Source organism: Theropithecus gelada, chromosome 12, assembly GCF_003255815.1.
Source record: "Theropithecus gelada isolate Dixy chromosome 12, Tgel_1.0, whole genome shotgun sequence".
Classification (NCBI taxonomy): domain Eukaryota; kingdom Metazoa; phylum Chordata; class Mammalia; order Primates; family Cercopithecidae; genus Theropithecus; species Theropithecus gelada.
The window spans coordinates 14,912,657-14,930,602 of record NC_037680.1 but is presented as its reverse complement, the minus strand read 5'-3'; the positions used below and the strand labels follow the sequence as shown (position 1 = coordinate 14,930,602).

General features: G+C 39.6%; 1 protein-coding gene across 1 annotated transcript in view; it reads right to left on the bottom strand.

Annotated features, from left to right (window-relative positions):
- The window catches only part of THSD7B (thrombospondin type 1 domain containing 7B), an 886,725-nt gene extending 869,111 nt beyond the window's left edge, over positions 1–17,614 (bottom strand). Inside the window, exon 1 of the mRNA XM_025405082.1 lies at positions 17,489–17,614. The gene's annotated coding sequence lies outside the window, so the exon portion shown is untranslated. The remainder of the gene's footprint in view (positions 1–17,488) is intronic.
- Between the last annotated feature and the right edge of the window lie 332 nt (positions 17,615–17,946).

Genomic DNA, 17,946 nt, shown 5'->3' with positions numbered 1-17,946 from the left:
AAAGCAAACACCGTCTTCACAGTGTCTAACATAATGAAGATGAGCGTGCAGGGAAAATCACACTACTCAGGGTAAGTTTGCAACGGTGTACAGTCAGTTCTGCCTGGATGTTTGCTCTGAAATGTGAAATTCATATATTAGGGAACAATTGGAGCATAATGTGATCTTCCTCTGTTGAATGCTGTCATTCCTCTATTTTGTTTTTCTTTTTTTAATTGACAGATAATATTGCATGTTTTTATCATGTACATGATGCTTTGAAGTATATATACGCACTGTGGAATGGTTATATCTGGCGAATCAACACATGCATTACCTCACATAGTTATCATTTTTGTAGTAAGAGCATGTAACATGCACACTCTAAGTTTTTCAAGAATACAATATATCGACACTAACTATAGTCACCTCGCTGCATAATAGATCACTTGAAAATTATTCCTATCTAACTTTAATTATGTATCCTTTGACCAACATCTCCCCATCCCCCCAATTACCCCAGCCTCAGGTAACCACTATTATATTCTCTACTTCTACAGAATAACATAATTTCATGTTTGCTACGCAGCAATTTCATCTGGCAGAAACACCAGGTAAACAAGCAAAAATCTGCACCTAGCTGAACACAGCCAAGTGGTTCAATGAAGGGAATTTAAGATGGGTACTCATTCAAAGAGTGTTTTTGACAATTGAAATACAAACAGGAGATGGTGAAACAATTCAGAGCTTAGTTACAGCTAAGAAGGAGGAAGGAGAGACCAATGAAGGAGGTGGAATTAGCAGAACCCAAAAGTGGAGCCACCAAGAGAGACCTGGAACCCTGAAGGAGTCACAGCGAGGTAGTAACACACAAATTCAGCAGAAGCACACACCTCTTCTGGCGTTACAACTTCCACACACATCGCAGGTAAACCCCTTCTACCATGTTGCAACTCACACGCAGATTTTCCAAAGCCTACTTCCACAAGTACATTTCAGATCTTTTCCAAGGTAAAATACATTTACTGAAGTATTTAGGCATTTCTTAACCCCTTTACACATGCAAAAACATACCAGTATTTTGTATTAGTTTCCTATCTTTTATTTTACATGTCACTATGGGAGTTTTTTAATGTTGTGCCCTACCTCCTTTTCCCATAAGCCCTGTGGATTTTCATTCTGTGATTTTTGCATAGCATGATGATTTTCAAATATGTATATGTCACATGTTAATCAAACAGACTATACTTTGAAGGAAAGGGCAATGGTGCTATTTCACCACATTCTAGAAGAGCAGAATAGCAAGGAGTAGCAAAAGCCATGGCCACGGAGACAGGAAGCAGGGCATAGGCAGAAGGAATCAGAGGAACACCAGGGTGAAGCAGCAGGAGGACAGAGGGAGAGACAGGAGTGTGGTGGGGGAAAAGGCCAGCGAGCTGAAGTGGTACACAGGGGCTGCATGGAGGGCCTGCCAGGCACAGGAAGAGGGGAGGGGCCATATTAGAGTAGCAGGAGGGAGATGGACACATAGACAAGTATCCAATAGAGCTGGTAAGTAGGTGGCCGGATACGGTGGCTCACACCTGTAATCCCAGCACTTTGGGAGGCCAAGAAGGACAGATTACCTGAGGTCAGGAGTTCAAGACCAGCCTGGCCACATGGTAAAACCATGTCTCTATAAAAAGTACAAAAATACAAAAAAAAAAAAAAAAATTAGCCAAGCATGGTGGTGCACACCTATAGTCCCAGCTACTCAGAAGGCTGAGGCAGGAGAATTGCTTGAGCTCAGGAGGTGGAGGTTACAGTGAGCCGAGATCATGACACTGCATTCCAGCCTGTGTGACAGAGCAAGACTCCATCTCAAAAAAAGAAAAAAAAATAGAACTGGTAAATAGACAAAATACAAGGCGCCATTTTCCCAATTATAAAATACAAATTAATTCGTGTCGGGCCAGCTTGCAAAACGACCCCCCACCCTACTCCCCACACATACTTAATTTTTGATAATGTTTATTAAATTTAAAACATCTGCATATTAAAATTTGTTATTAACCCTGTTATACATGCATATTGAAAATCATATTATAAGAAATCATATTGTGATTTTGAAACTGCTTTCACACATTGCATGAAGCATTTTACACAAGTCTTTATATGCTTCTTCACATTCTTCACAGGCATTGGAGGCATCAATGTTGGCCTTCACTATGGCTATCCACCCTCTTCTAATTATTTTACTCTTTAATTATGGGTGGAAGTGTGGGCCTGTTTTACACCTCTCTGGAACGTTGAGGAGCAGTAACAAACTGCTGCCTGGATTTTTCAGTGACGAGCATAAAAAACAATAAATGCCTTTAGATTTAAATGCACATATAAAGAGATCAGATTTTGGATAAAGAAACTAAAAGTTCTGTTTAAACACTGTTCAAAAAATTAAGTTTTTGAAAGAGAGCCCTATATATGAAAGACTTCATCAAGTGATTCTCACTACTCTATAGAATAATTTGGGGAGGGGGAAGTTCCGTACATACAGTGAAAATGAAAAACAAGTGAACATTAGATACTAAAGAGAGGTGATCATTAGGGAAAACTTGAATCTGCTCTCCTTGCATAAAGGAAATCAAATTCAATGAGTTGGGGGGACAGAGATAGAAAGAGAAAATACAAATACATGCACACACACACACAGAGTTATCTGAATGTCTGTGTCTCACCAACATTCATATGTTGAACTCCTAACCTCCAAGGTAACAGTATTTGGAGTTAGGACTTTTTGGAGGTGCTTAGGCTATGAGGGCACATGCACTCATGAATGGATGGATGCTGCTATAAAACAGCTGTAAGAGTGGATTCTCTCTTCTGCTCTTCTGCCATATGAGGACACAATGTTCCTCCTCCCTAGAGGACACAGCAATGAGGCACCATCTTAGAACCAAAGGAACTTGCCAATGCCTTGATCTTGCACTTCCCAGTCATCAGAACTTTGAGAGAGTGAATTATTTATGAATTACCCATAATTCATAAATTATAAATTATTCTGTTACAGCAGCACAAAACAGACTAAGATGGACAGATAAAAATACACATAGACGCATATACACACCCCTCAAAAAATCACCTCATCTGTGTTGGACAGCCAGTCTACAGCCTTAGTTAATACATCCCTTCAACTCTGGCCTTTAAATTTTACTGACTCAGACCAGACTCTTTCTCTTCCACAAGTTCTGTCCATGGTATTCTGAATACACGACCTTTCTCAGCAGGCTGGACCTCAACTCCTCCATAGGACTAACCCTATCTGCATCAATAACCAGTTTGTTTGCATTTTTTCATAGGCTTATTGTAGACCAAATGGGTCTGTGCACATGCATATCTATTCCTATTTAGAGCAAAATCCCATATATTACATGTCAAAAACCCCAGAAAATTTAAATAAACAGAATTTATAGTGCCATTCAATGGTAATTGATTTTCTCAGTGTTTTGGGGAATACTCCAAGTTCCCTAAGGAACTTTAAATCATCAAAGCAAGATTAACCTATGTTCAATGAAATTTCCAATATTTTTTTTCTTACTCTAATATGATTCATTTAAGAAACACTTAAATTAGCTCCTAATGTATATGCAGCAATGTGCTCAGCATAATGGAGACAATTCCAAATATAATACAAGATGTGGGACCTTAAAGCAGTGACAATACTCAAAAGAAAGGCTACAACATAAATTAAGCTACAATATAACAATATTTAGACTAATGCCACACACCAAAAAAGACACTTTTCTTTCTACTCTAATCTGTCCTGAAAAACTGGGTCATAAATTGGACATATTTCCCAAAGGAAAAACATTATAAATTATGATTAGAAGTTGTTTTCCTGATCAAGGACTTGGCATTAAAAAAGAATACACACACACACACACATACACATATATATATAGCCTTTTCACATGTGTCCCCAAAAAGGGATAATTATGGAGAAATCATACAACAAGATCCAATGTACTCAAGTTTATACACTTCATAAAACTCTAATGTAAACTGTAATATATTATAAACTTAATGCCAGCTGTGATAAACACAAGTATATCATTAACCATAGTTTTGCTTGACTTGTTGGATTTTCAAGTGTACTTTTGGGATGATTTTGATGGCCTGAGTCTCTTTTAAAAATGAGCTGATACATTCTTTTTCTACAGATAAATCTCTCTGCAGTGTCCAAATTCCTCCCTTACCTTAGAGTTGACTTATAGGCCCAGGGAAGGAACTTAGTAAATGTCTCTTCCTAATGCTTATAGAGGTATCAGTGCATTTCTTCTCTTTAAAAAGGCTGACCTAGCATTTCTTCATTTCATTCTCTTCTATCTCTTGAATTTCCTTAAGGTGACAGTTTCTGACCAGATTTTTTTAATGAGGAAAAAGTAAATATGGAATAAACCTACAGTGTGTAAAGAGATAGCTAAGAATTTAATTGAGAAATCTCAGGAGCAATTATTAGATAAGTAACAGAGGAGTTTTTAAAAGATGCATCAAAGTATTTCTCATAGAACTTCGTAGCCCCTGGGTTGTCTTTTGTGTGAATTCCTGGGTAGGACATTGATGGACTCATGGTTAAACGCCGTGGAAGGCAGGTTCTACCATGGGGTGGAGAGTGTGAGGGTAGACATCCACTTCATTCAGCTATGACTGGATGAATATGATACAGAGAGGGGCAGAAGAGACACCAAAGCTTGAACTGAGTCACGGGAGGGAGACATGTACAGGATTTATTTTAGGGACAAGTGTAGCTGCCACTGATCTATTGAAGGAGACTATAGAAGCAAATGGTGGAAAACTAAGTATGAGACCTCAGAGTGTACGCTTTTGAATGCCAGTCTAGACCATGTGGATCTAATGACAGAATTTAAGCAGGAAAGCAAGGTGAAGAAAGCAAATTAATCTGGTGCCATGAGGAGGGTGAAAGCAAATGTAGAACTATGCAGACAGAGGGTTGTAGGTGTTCTTGGAAAGATTATTTCCATGATAGTTCTGTCAATCAGAATATTCTACAAGCAGACCCTTCATCTTCTGCACACTCTGGATCCATAATCATTTGGTGCTCATAAAGACATTTGTGTCTGACTACATGTTCATCTTTATGCATTCCTTTAACACTCTGCCACTTAACTTTTTGGCTTCAAAGTCCTCTAGGAAGAGGAACATGTCTGTGTATTAGGCAACATCTCCCCTCATCCCCCGCAGAGTTAACAGGGTTTCTTCCATAAAGCATTGTGGTATTTTCTACTAATAAATTCTAATTGTTTTTCCCTTTTACCCATGTCTTTCTCCATTTCCAAAACCTAAAATTCCAATTTTAACTTTATTTGGTAGCTATTCTTTTTGGCCAAGTATCATATATGTCAATCTTTTTCAGTTTACGTTTAGTCCAAAATTACTCGATTTCCTTGTCTAAATCTTCAGTAGTTATTCTGGCAGCTTTAAAAGAGATAATCAAAATGGCAGGATCATGGGAACTTTGCCAATCCATTCTTGGCTCCTCTCATATACTAAGATTCTTCTTTTAATCATCACAATAAACAGAGACTGGAAAACGTCTATTGGATTTGACAACTGGGAAGTAATTCATGACTTTGGCCAGAACTATTTCAGCAGGACCAGTGGGGGCAGAATACAGACTGCTGATTTGAAGAGTCAGTGCAAAGTGGAGACCTTGAGCAAATTCTACTAGTTTCCGAAGTTAGAATTTGAAAGGAAGGCAAGAGAGGAGGCAGTAACGGGAAACAGAGTCAGGAGTAGTTGCTTTGCATTAAATGGGAAAGTTTTGGGCTCTCATGTACTGTACATGAACTTCTGACAGTACATTATAAGTAACCTTCAATTTCACTACATCACCCACGTTTCATTTCTTTCCCATTCGTTTTTGCTCTTGTTCATAAAGCTTCTCTAAATCCAAGATAATGCATAATCTGATAGTGTTATTCAGATCTCTCCCACCTTTGCAACTGGTGAAACCTCTGGAGCCCTATGTTTCTTTCCTTCTACCCCTTCTAATTATCTCATTTGTTGGTTTGAGCAGATGATATTTCTGAACACATGTCGAGTTCCAACAGCTGAGAATGTTTTTTCCCTTTCAGCTGAATTGTTTGCCTCCTCTTCTCTCCTCTCTTCCTGTCATTTCTCATCTTAGAATCATTTTCCTATCATTCAAATATCTGTATGTCTTCTTTCTGGTTGTGTGTGTGTGTGCATATGTGTGTGAGCGCACAAGTGTGTGCATGGGTTTGCATGCACACATGAATGCTCTACCATATTTCCATCTGCCTAGGTCCCCTTCCTTAGCCTTCAGAGCACAAATTATTTCATACTATTTTGAGCCTCTCTTGGCTTTCAGTTGTTGGGGCTGAATAACTGCTTTGCTATTTCAGGTGCCTTTATCTTGTAGGCATTTGCTGAACATCAATGCTTGCCAACCTTGTTTCCAAATCAATGGATAATTCTGTCCCTGTGTACATTTTTCTGCCACACACTGACATATGCCAGGACAAAACTGTTTATCTTAGATTATAAGGATTTGGGTCTCTCTTTATTTAGACTATGCTGTGAGCATCACAGGTTTTCAAAACACAGAGTTTAAGAATGTTATCAAGTTCTAGGTGGACCAGTAAACCAGAGATAAACCTTCTGCCTACATTGTGAGGCCATAGGAGAGCGCTGTTATTGCTGTTTTTTGTTTTTGTTGAATCTTGAAGAGGTTTCTTAACCCCTAGACTTCAAAACACCATGAAATAAGATGTTATATTAAAGATTAAAGAAAGTATAAATACTTCATGTTTAAGACTAGCATATATAACCCAGAATCCAAACAACGCTGGGAAAATTGTGACAAAAACAAATAGGTAAAGAGGGAGCCCAATTCCTTTCTTCCCATGCTGAATCTACTCACCTATAAAACCCCACAGATTCAATAATTACCCTTGAAGCATCCTTCTTTGTTCTCCTAACTCCATAAAAACTCTGTGAAAATTCCTTAAGAGCATGGCCAATTCTTGGGTATCACTGTGCACCCTGACTGGGCCAACCATAGTACATATATTTCACACTACAGGCAACCAGTACATAAAGATCGGCTGAATTTGCCTTGAGGAACCCAGTAGGCTGAGAAGAATTATGTTAATCTATCAAAGTATAATAAACTCCTTGCCTGGAAATTGCTAAAGAAATGTCTTCTTGATGATCTGATGCCCCCACGGGTAACTGCCACTGTTCTGTAACTGGCTCAAATAGTTAAACTAGCAATGCAGCATATTCTATGCACTTAATGGGATACTTAAAGGGCTTCACCTCTGCAGCTTATATGGCATTTCTACTTTTTAACTGATTCCTTTTGCCACAAATATTAAATGGTCCTCCTGGTATTGCTCAGCACTATATTCTTCAAGAGACATTGGGAGCCCTATGCAGGCATACGTGAATACACTTTTATCCTGCTCCACTTCCCACCTCCCATATGCATACTTCCAAAGATCACTTAGTGTGACTGAATGATAAGGTTCTTTATCCCCCGAACAAAATAATCTTTTATATTGAATGACTGTATGATTAAGCATACATCTGAATAGAATCCTGGAGTGTTGAACAAAGAGGTCCATATTCCTTTACTCCTTTCAGATGAAAATCTTTTTCTAGTGTCCTGACTTGTTACAAGTCACCAATGGAGTGAGCAGAGCTGATCCAGTCACAGGAGTAGAAAAGGACTGAGACCAGACTTTGTCTACATTATTTGAATTGCAAATCTTATATAGATGGTCCCACTGTAAATATGGCCTGACAGCTATATTTTAATTCACAGGTGTAAATTAAATTAACGTACCCCTTTCATTTAATTCAATACACACCTGTTGTGTACATACCCTGCAAGGTGGCAACGATTCAAATATGAGTAAGATGCATTCTGTGCTTTTGTGGAGCTCATATTTACTAAGAGAGATAGACATATATAAATAAAGTGATTTGGCTTTGCCAAGGACAGAGAATGTTCATGTCACATCTCCGTAGGTAGACTGTAAATTCCTAGAAACTGGAACTGGCATCTTACTCTTGCGTGGATCCACTCTATGTCACGGATACAGCAGGTGCCTGATAAATACTCTTTGAATTTATTCATATAGCTTACAAACAAATGCATCTTGGACTTTACATTCGTTTGTCTTGCTATGTGAAAACTGCTTAGTTATAAAAAATAAAAATAAAAGAAGTGCTTCACTGGAAATATATTATGTCCACAAGCATTATGTTTTTCCTCCACCAACTCTGTAATCCAAATGAAATATCTAATAATCATGCACATACTATTACATGACATAGTCTTAGAGTCCATCTCCACAAGGTAGTTCTTCTTTATGAAGTTTAGAATTTTTCTAACAGATGTCTTGTTCTTAATATTCTTTTAAAAAGTAACTAAAGTCAGATTTAAGCTACCTGTGAAATATGCATCCCCCCACCAAAAGAGACTTGGAATTATTAAAATGTTTCACATTGTCATGTACAGCTGAATAGAGGTTGCACTCACAAAGGAAACGCAGGACTTTTTTTACATGTTGCACACAATGAAAGGCATGTCACATTCTGTTCTTTCAATTGAAGCAAGTCACAGCCCAGAGGGTCTGTTACTGTCAGAAATTCAACTTGAGAAAAGCCCTTCAGATCACTGAGAAGAATGCTACCTGCCAGGAAATGAATCAAATCTACCAAAAAATTACTACCATTTGATCAGAAATATCACTTTGGTGGGCTGCATGTCATCTCCAACTGCAGTCATTATAATAAAGATACAGTAAAAGAGGGCTGAGAAATGTGCATTAAATGTAAATCAGAAAACCTGGTTACTTAAAATCTTAGTTAAAGGTTATTTTTAGGCTATGCCCATTTCATATGGATTAGGCTACACATACACACTAGCGAACTACTCAAAATAAAAAAAAGAAACTGGGATTATTAGGCTGGAAACAAGAAGGGTGAGATGATTTCATAATGTGTATGAAGAAAAGTGGAAGCAAGCTAGACATGTCCCCTCTTCCAAAATGAAAGGTATGTGGGATTCAGTTTTTAGTAGATGAGAGTAATGAGATAGAGAGAAGTCTTCCTATCTGATGGGTTTTGAATTTGTACTCTTGAAAGCAGTCATGGAAGTGTTTTTTTTTTTTTCTCTTTTTTAAATAGATTATCCATGCTGGTATCTAAAGAAAACATTAATAAACAAATGAATGGTCTCTCACACACAAAGGCTACACAGTAGACTACATGACTACTATATTAATTTAATTTACACCTGTGAATTAAAATATAGCTGTCAAACCACTATGACTACAAAGACTACCACGTAGTCTTTGTGTGTAGAGTTAAAAGGAAACCCTCTACTATGTAGTCTGGTGTCTACCGTGAAAAGGAAACCCTCTTCTGTCAATAGGCAGGTGGTAGGGTAGAACTGTTAATAGCACAGATTCTAGGCATGTTCAACATGGTGGCCACCAGCCACATGTGGCTATTCAGCACTTGAAACATGGCTGGTCTGAACTAAAATCGATGTGCTTGTAAGTGTAAAATACAGGCTGAGTTTTAAAGATGTAATACAGCAAAGATCTAAAGCATCACATTAATAACTTTCATAATCAATACATACTGAAATGACAATACTTTAGATATATTGGGTTAATCAGACATATTATTAAAATTAATTTCAGTGTTTTCTTCTTTAATGTGGCTACTAAAAAATATAAGATTGCATTCATGAATTGTATTTGTGGTTCATGTTCAATTTCTAAGGACCTGTGCTGCTCTAGAAGGAGACTGCCTGTGTGCAACTCCCGACTTGACGCAAATCACTCACTATTTCTATATTTGTAAAATAAAAATAATAATAATACAATCAACCTCATTATTTTTTTGAGAGGATTTCATAAGTTAATCCATGTAGAGTAGCGTCTGGCACACAGTATATGTTCAATAAATCTCAACTACTAATATTCAGTGTGCACATCCTCTTTGCAAAGCACCCTGACGTGTAGTTGCTCATACTCTGCTTGAATACTCCCAAAGATGGGTAACTCACATTTCCATGAGACAGCCTATCACACTTCTAGACAGCCCTGAATGTGAAAAAGCTCATTCCTGGAATGAGTAAAAATCTCTTTACAACTTCGACTTTTCTGAGCTTCTTCCTATATGATTCTGCCAGAGGCAAAGAGAGAAACTGGTCAGATTCCAACAGTATATTTGTTTAGAAATAATTAGTATTGGAAATGAGTTTATTATACACTTTCATGAAAGTTCATGTCAAGAAAACTCATACTGAGCCATCAAAATACTTCCAAGAAACAGATCTTCAGAACTGTGACTTCTTACACATGCTCAACTAAAGAACTGGTCTCCTCTTCTCAGTAAGCTGTCCTCTTTGACCGAGAACAGTTTCCAGTTGGGATATACTTAGAGCAAAGAGGACAGACAAGGGCACTCACCTGACCAGATCACAGGAGTGACCCAGGCACCCACCAGCAACCACCCCTTACATCAAACAACTCATTTTCCCTTTTTTATATGCTTTATGCTAATTTCAAAAGCTAATGCTTTGCATAGTTGGCAGGACAGTTCTGTCCTAATGATAAGCCATTAATACAAAGGAATATGGTGTGGATTTCCTAAATATGTCTGTCTTTTCTGAATTTCCCAATGGTTCCTCAGGAAGCCAACACTTTTATAAGTGAATGTATCTAGTTCTTTACAATTTTAAGATGATATAATCTTCATGCACAAGGTCTGTGCAAAATCAAAATGCAGCCTTTTTCCGTATTTCCAAATGATGCTTCTACCCCCAAGCAGAAGTAATTCAGCAATATTCTTCCTGTCAGTCATCTCCATTGACTACAGAGGCCTTGGCAGTAGGTAAGTATGTGTGTTCTTGCATTTTGGATAAATTTCAGCAGCAGAAAAGACTGAACCCGCTGAGTAAAACCTCAGGCTTAGGGTAGTCTGGTTTATCAGAAGCAGAATGGGCCTTGCAATCCAACAATCTAGATGCACATCTAGGCTCTGTGGTTTACCAGTTGCATTCACCTTAGACAAGGTGCTAGAGGTCCCTCGGATTCTGTTTCCTACTACAAAAAAAAATGGGACTAAATAACAGTACCTACTTTGCAACATTATTATGCGGATTAGACAAACAAATTCTAATGTACCTAGCTAGGTATGCAGCAATTCATAGGTAATTAATTAATAGTAATAATTACTAGTCATACTTGTTGCCTACATGGATATTGCTAAGCCTTACCTTACAGATCCTCAAATGGCTGTTATTACCCAGGCCCCTATTCTCCATCACATTCTCCTCTTCAAAATTTTCCAGAATTCTCAGTAGAGAGTGGTGCCCTTCTCCATTTAAATCCTTTACCATCAGAACTCCACATATAGATGCTAATAAGAAAATAGATTTAATCAAACATGAAAATTAGAATTTACCACCTGAGTTGTTCGGACCGAGAGAGGGCTTTGTGAATTGGCATCATCAGTGAAAGCTCAGTGGAAGTATAATTGGAAGTGAATTTTGACTAATAGATACAATTTGGATAACTGGGACTACAGGGACAGGGAAAGCAATATTTTCGGCCACTTTAAATAAGTGTGAGTTTGTGGGTGACTTTAAAGAGATAGGTCTCAAAGAAGAAGAAAGTGGATAATAGGAAATTAACGACAGGCAAGTGTTAAATTGATGTAGTATCTGGAATCCTATGTTTTCTGTTCAAGAAAGCAGCATAATTTAGGTTATGTTTTTCAGGGACCATCTAGCAGTGCTGGAGTTTGGTTTTAGCTAGAAGTGATCCAGAAGAAAGCACCAAAAAATTTTCCTCAAAGTCACTAACATCCCTTGCCTCTCTGTGACTGGCCAGAAGATATTACAGTTCATAGAATGGGTCAAGTCAGATGAAATGAAAGGCCTACTAACAATATTTAATCACGAAAATGAATGGAAGTCAATATGAAATAAATTGAGTTAATTCTGAAGACTAGAAACAGAGATTGAAAAAAATAATTACTTTTTCCCCAAAAGAAAAAAGCCTTGTTGAACTACTCCCACTTACATACATTTTAATTAAGTGGTCTGAGACAGCTGTGGGGTAGAAGAATTTACAGTTCTGGCAGATGACCTCGGTGAGAAATTTGGCTCTTCCTCTTAACAGGAAGAAAAGAACTTAATATTCTTATTTTATATTTCCTAAGAAAACAAATTAATTTGAAGGTAGAGTGGCTTTATATGAATTGATAACTCAGATGAAAGGGGTTTTGATACCTTTGGGCTCTTAGATCATATAAATATAACAATATTCAAGTGTTTTAACAGCTAGAAATGTTAGACACAGAGAAAATTAAAATGTAAATGTGAACAGATTGATGATCAACTACTTGATCATGCCAATGGTTGCATTTATTCTTGTTACGAGTACAAATATCAAGGGATAATATTTAAAATATTTACCAATTGGTAGGTCTGGGACATAAGCCAATCAGAACAGCTTTAGGAAATATCACTGGAGTGTGTCCCAAGGCCCCCTTGCCATACCAGGTGGGTGACACCCAGTGGCTCTCTCAAGAAGTGATCTAAGGGGAGTGGTCTGTAGGACCAGGATGATAGTAGGAATTTTAGAGGGCTCAGAGCAATACTCATTGACCTACTGGTGCACAAGTCTTTCAATATTTTTACAAGTATTTCACTATTTTACAAGTAGTTCAATATTTTTGCCAGTAAGAATGTATCAATGTGCACTGTCTAACTTGCCCTGAATATGTTTAACGTAAGCACAAAAGGCAGAAATCAATAGAGGAGAGCCCAGAAGCAAACTCTGCAAGAAGAGATTACTGCAAGCCTTAGTCTTATTATAATTAAAATCTTTCATGTATGCATACTACATGGTATGCTTTTAAAAATAACCATCTGAAAGCACCCAAAATTAAAATATGCATTGCTACAAAGCTGCAGTCTAAGACTAAGGCAATCGTGCCTAACTGCCACGAAGTTCAGAGCTTTACTCAACATTGTGATTCTTCCAGAAGTAATGAGCTGTTCGCTAACATAACACTAGGACACAAATCAGCAGCCAGCCCTCATGCAGGCAAGTGGAACACGGCCATGAGTTTCTTCCAAGTCAAGGCATTGAAAAATCGTTTGTGCATTAGTTACTTAGGATTCTGTTTTTAGCTACGGCATATTTAATTACAAGAGGCTCATAATTAAAATACGCCTAGAGAGGCAAAATCAAAAGCGAGCGTCACGTCTCTTGCTGCAAAACACCTAAGTTCAACAACGATAGCCTTTTTTATTCATGCAGGAAACATTTTCACACTTTCACAGATCGCATCTAGGTCAATGTCTAACCTTTTCTAGTATATGGACCTCTTCTTTTTAACATCCAAAAAATTCTACTGATTTCCACATCACAGCAAAGAGTTGTAGTTTTAGAATCCATAAATTGCAAAAATACCTAGTAACCAAAAATTAATATAAAATTAGCGAAGCTTTTATACATACTGTGTTTTAGTCATCACAACAGTATATACACACTTAAAATAAAGTAGTTCTCTAGCTGCCAGATGATTTCATTGTTCAGCTTAGAAACCACGCTTAGATTCAACTCCCATTACCAAAAGCATGAGTCCCTACCAGCAGTGAAATTATTCTACAGCATCTCTAGAGTTAGTTTAAAAGTTTTACCAAAACGTACAGAGTAATTGGGTTCCACTAATATTTGATTTTCCCTTTCAAATGAAATGCTTGATGTGATAGCAACAAAACGATCATACTAAGTCACCGGTGGACTATAACCTGGCAAAATAACTACGTCTCTCTATTTTGTATAACTAGCCCATACCAGGATTCATGGCTTAGAATGAAAGCATAATTGTAGGAATTCAGTGACTGGGATTCCTATTTCCTTCTGTCGAGAGATACTTACAAGATGACCAAAAAACTACCTAATCCTCCTTGGCTTCATTTCAGAAATAGCCACTGTTAGCTATTAAGAATAACCACCCATGAACATCCTACTAAAAACATTAACAAAATAATCTCAGTAGATGGAGAAGTTTTAAAGGGTGGGAATAGAATGTTGAACATCTTGGAGCAAAGGTGCCTGTGATTTTAGATCTGTTAAACTACAGACCCCACTAAAATTCACAATAGTACATTTCTAGACTAGAAGTGGAGTTAAAAATCCCTCTACTTTCACAGGTTTAACGTGCTAATTATCACTTAGATATTAATCCTGTTAACAGCTCTAAATTAAGGACCTGTGTTATATTTAGGAAGCTACCTGGTATTACAGTGAATGCAGCAGCTTCTTTTATAGGTATATACTGGGAAATGTCTTCTTTTGAAAATATAAAGCACTTATGTGCAATCCGTATTCAAAAATCCAACAGCATATCTAAGTAACTCATGTCGTTTTTGATACTACAATACCCAATAGTTATTCAAAGACCCAGCCTTTATGCTTTGTCTGTAGAGCATCTCTGAAGCCTTAATAGTGCTATTCTTTTTTCCCATCAAGTAGTATAGTTGTCACTACTTAGAATTCTTTAATCTGTTTATCTTAATCGTGTATTTAATATATTGTATCATTTGTCATTTTCACAGTAGGACCAGTCAAATATTCGTCATCATTCTATTCAAACTTTTGACATGATGTTTTTACTTTAATGCCTAATCTTTGTAAAGTGTGCAGAACAGCAGAATTGAAGTTTTGGCAAGACTTTTTTTCTTTAAAGGAATCATATGACTCCAGTTTCAATTTGTGAAGTATAATTAAAGTGAGTTGACATGCTTTAGAATTTTTCTTGTTTGGACATTCCCCCTCCTTTAACTTAGTGCCTATCTTTTTATTCTGCTTTTTCGGTCTATTGTTTAAGGATAAAATTCTTTTGACTGATATTAATAAAAGAGTTATTCCTTCAGAAATAGGATCTGTAGCAAGCAGACAAGGTCCTTCACAGCCTTTCTGATGAAGTACAATTTAGTAGCATTTTCCTTTAATTCCTTCCCTACTTTCTCTCAAAAGGCACACTCAGTAGAGAACAGAAAGGTACCTCTCCTTACCAATTTGTTAATGTCAGTCTTCAAACAGTAGAGTCTGTGTTTACATTGTTTATATGATCGGTAATTATTTTCTACCTGTCTAACAGTGTTCCTGTTTCTTAGTCTTTCAACTCTCTAACAATCAACAACTTTGATGGAAAACAATGGGCTGGGAGATTAAGAAATATTGTAAGATCATTTTTCAAGTATTGATTTAAAAATTAAGGTTGACATAAAGTGAGCTCATCGTATTATGAACCCTCCAAACAGACAATCAAAGTCCACCAGCAGTAGGCAGCCCTTTCCTGGAGCACATATGTCCAAGCCCTTATCACAGATTAATCTAGAATCTCAAAAACCCTGAATGGTTTGTAGGTGTTCCAGGCTGCTGGATCTGTCTGTGCTGATACATACAAGACTATTCCACCTTTTTAAAGTCAACAATGACACCCACAATTTTTTCATAAGTATCTGTGTATATTGTTACAGGGTCAGGAGAATTTTCTTCATAATTTTTTTCACTTAAATTTGCATGAAAAAGAGTTTCTAACCCTCAGCTCTCAGCAGGTAGATGAAGAAAACACACACACACAAATACATACATACATACACACACACACACACACACCAGTGACAGAAAATAAAACAATTCCAGGGAATCGACCAGATTAGATCAACTACCCTCAGAAAACAGAGAACTGGCCACATTACGTTTCAAAAGAAGGCTCCTATTATTAATGGCACTAAGGTTTAAAAACAGCAGTGTGTCAAAGTGAAGCCTCAAGACAGAAACTTTATAAATAGCTTTTAACCCACAAAGACAGAAGCTTTCACTCAGCACTGAGTAAGACTTCTTGATTTGGTTAGTAACACCCTAAGAGGCTTTCAGGAAGCCTTCACCAACTGCTGAGTAGAGTCAAGAGCACAAAAAGGCTTCCCTGGAGATTATCTCCTCTTAGTTACTCAGATTGCCCTCACACTGCCAGACAAATAACTGTATCCCTTTGACATCCAAAGATTACCTGTCAAAAGGAAACTTCAAACACACACGTCCACACGCACGCGCATATATATATTTACACACACACACACACACACACCCCACCACCACCACAGTCTGGTTGGCATGAGCCCTACCTGCATGGGTTACCATTTCCACGATAACAGAGCACTCACAGGTGTACCGCTGAGAAACACCAGGCAGACTGTCATTTAAAGAGCACCAAGGAGTCTGAGGGTGGGAAACTGCCGGCTTCCAGCAGACCACCCTGGCAATGAACAGACCACCAAGGAACCCTGGTATCTTCCGTAGAATATGCCACGGTCCCATAATCTTAGTCGAACTTCATCTTGACTATACAGTATTGAAAATATCACAGTACCTCTTAAGGGAAGCTCAGAGCTCAGACATTCCAAAAGAAAAAAGTACCACCTTAGCCAACGAAAGTTTTTTTTCTTGTCTTTAAAAAGAGAGTGAGAGAGCTTAACGCCCCCTCCTCAACATTCCCTCGTCCCCAGTCAAGCTTTCCAACTTCAAATTCAAAATACGCGGTCAACAAAGAGCAGGGTTCATTTGCATATGCAAATAACTTTAATACTGAGGGATGTGTAAGAGAGTAAATGGGACAGGTGCAGATGGGCGATGCAGTAGAAAATATGCGTGTCCTCCTCCCTGCCCCTCACTCTCACGCCCCCTTCCCAGTTTCCTCTCCACAAACTGCAGGATATCACGTCCGACCCCAGCTTGCCCCTAGCCCCCGCAGGGACAGAGGAAATGTAAACTGTTGCTGCAGCCTCCTGACACTCCACTGATAAATCAGAGGAAGCTGCAAAACTTCTTGGCTTGCTCAGCTATCCTCCACTGGCACTGAACGCCCACGCGCAGATTTCGCAGTCAGCGCTACGGGAAAGGGAACCCTCAGTCAACCTGTTTGCAAAGCCTGCAGGGCAACTCCCGGCCCTTCGATCTTGGGCCCCGAGGCTCTCCGCGCAGGATGGGAGACCACCGGTTTCCCTCACCAGTATCCCCCAAAGCAAGCTGGAGGTGAATGGAACAGAGCTCCTGCTGCCCCGGTCCCACGGCTCCGTCCCGTTGCATGAGATCGGTGCTCAGGTCGCCGCGTGGGGCGTCCCCGCCCGCCTAGAGGGTCTCCGCACACTGCGCCCCGGGCAGCCCATGCTTCCCGCAGCCCCAAGCCAGAGGCGTCCGAGAAGATCCTCTTCCAAGTTCACGCATCTGGCTGGGAGAAGGGGCGACGAAGGTTGCCCAGGGAGGAAAGAGCAAAGTATGCGCCGGCGGCGCGCCCCCATCCCCGGCGCTGCCACCCCGCGCCCCAGCCGGCCGGCCAGGGGGCCCGGAATACCCGGCTCGGGGCTCCGCGCGCTCGCACTCACCCGTCTCGCCAGAGCCGCCGCCGTAGCCTCTGGGAGGCGCCGAGCCCCAAGCTTCCCGAGCGCAAGAAAGATGGTGGTGTGTTTCGGGAGACCACCCATTCCAGCGTCTGGCAACCCGGCGGCGACTCTGGCTCCTCAGCACTGAAGGAGGAGGAGGAGGAGGAAGAAAAGGAGGAGGAGGAGGAGGAGGAGGAAGGAACGGCGCAGTCGGACGCCATCTGCTGTACACCTCTGCACAGCCATTGGCTGCCTGGTGCGTCCGGGAGCCGCGGGGCGCGGGGCCGCGGGGAGCCACCTTGCGCCTCGCCTCCCCCGGCAGCTGCTCCCCTCCGGCCCCTCCTTCTCCCCCTCTCCTCCGCCTTCTCCCGCCTCTGCCGCGCACCCGCACGACCCTCGGCTCAGCCGGCTCCCCAGGGCTAGCGGCCGCGGGCGCGCTGGCCTCGACCTCAGCTCCTCTG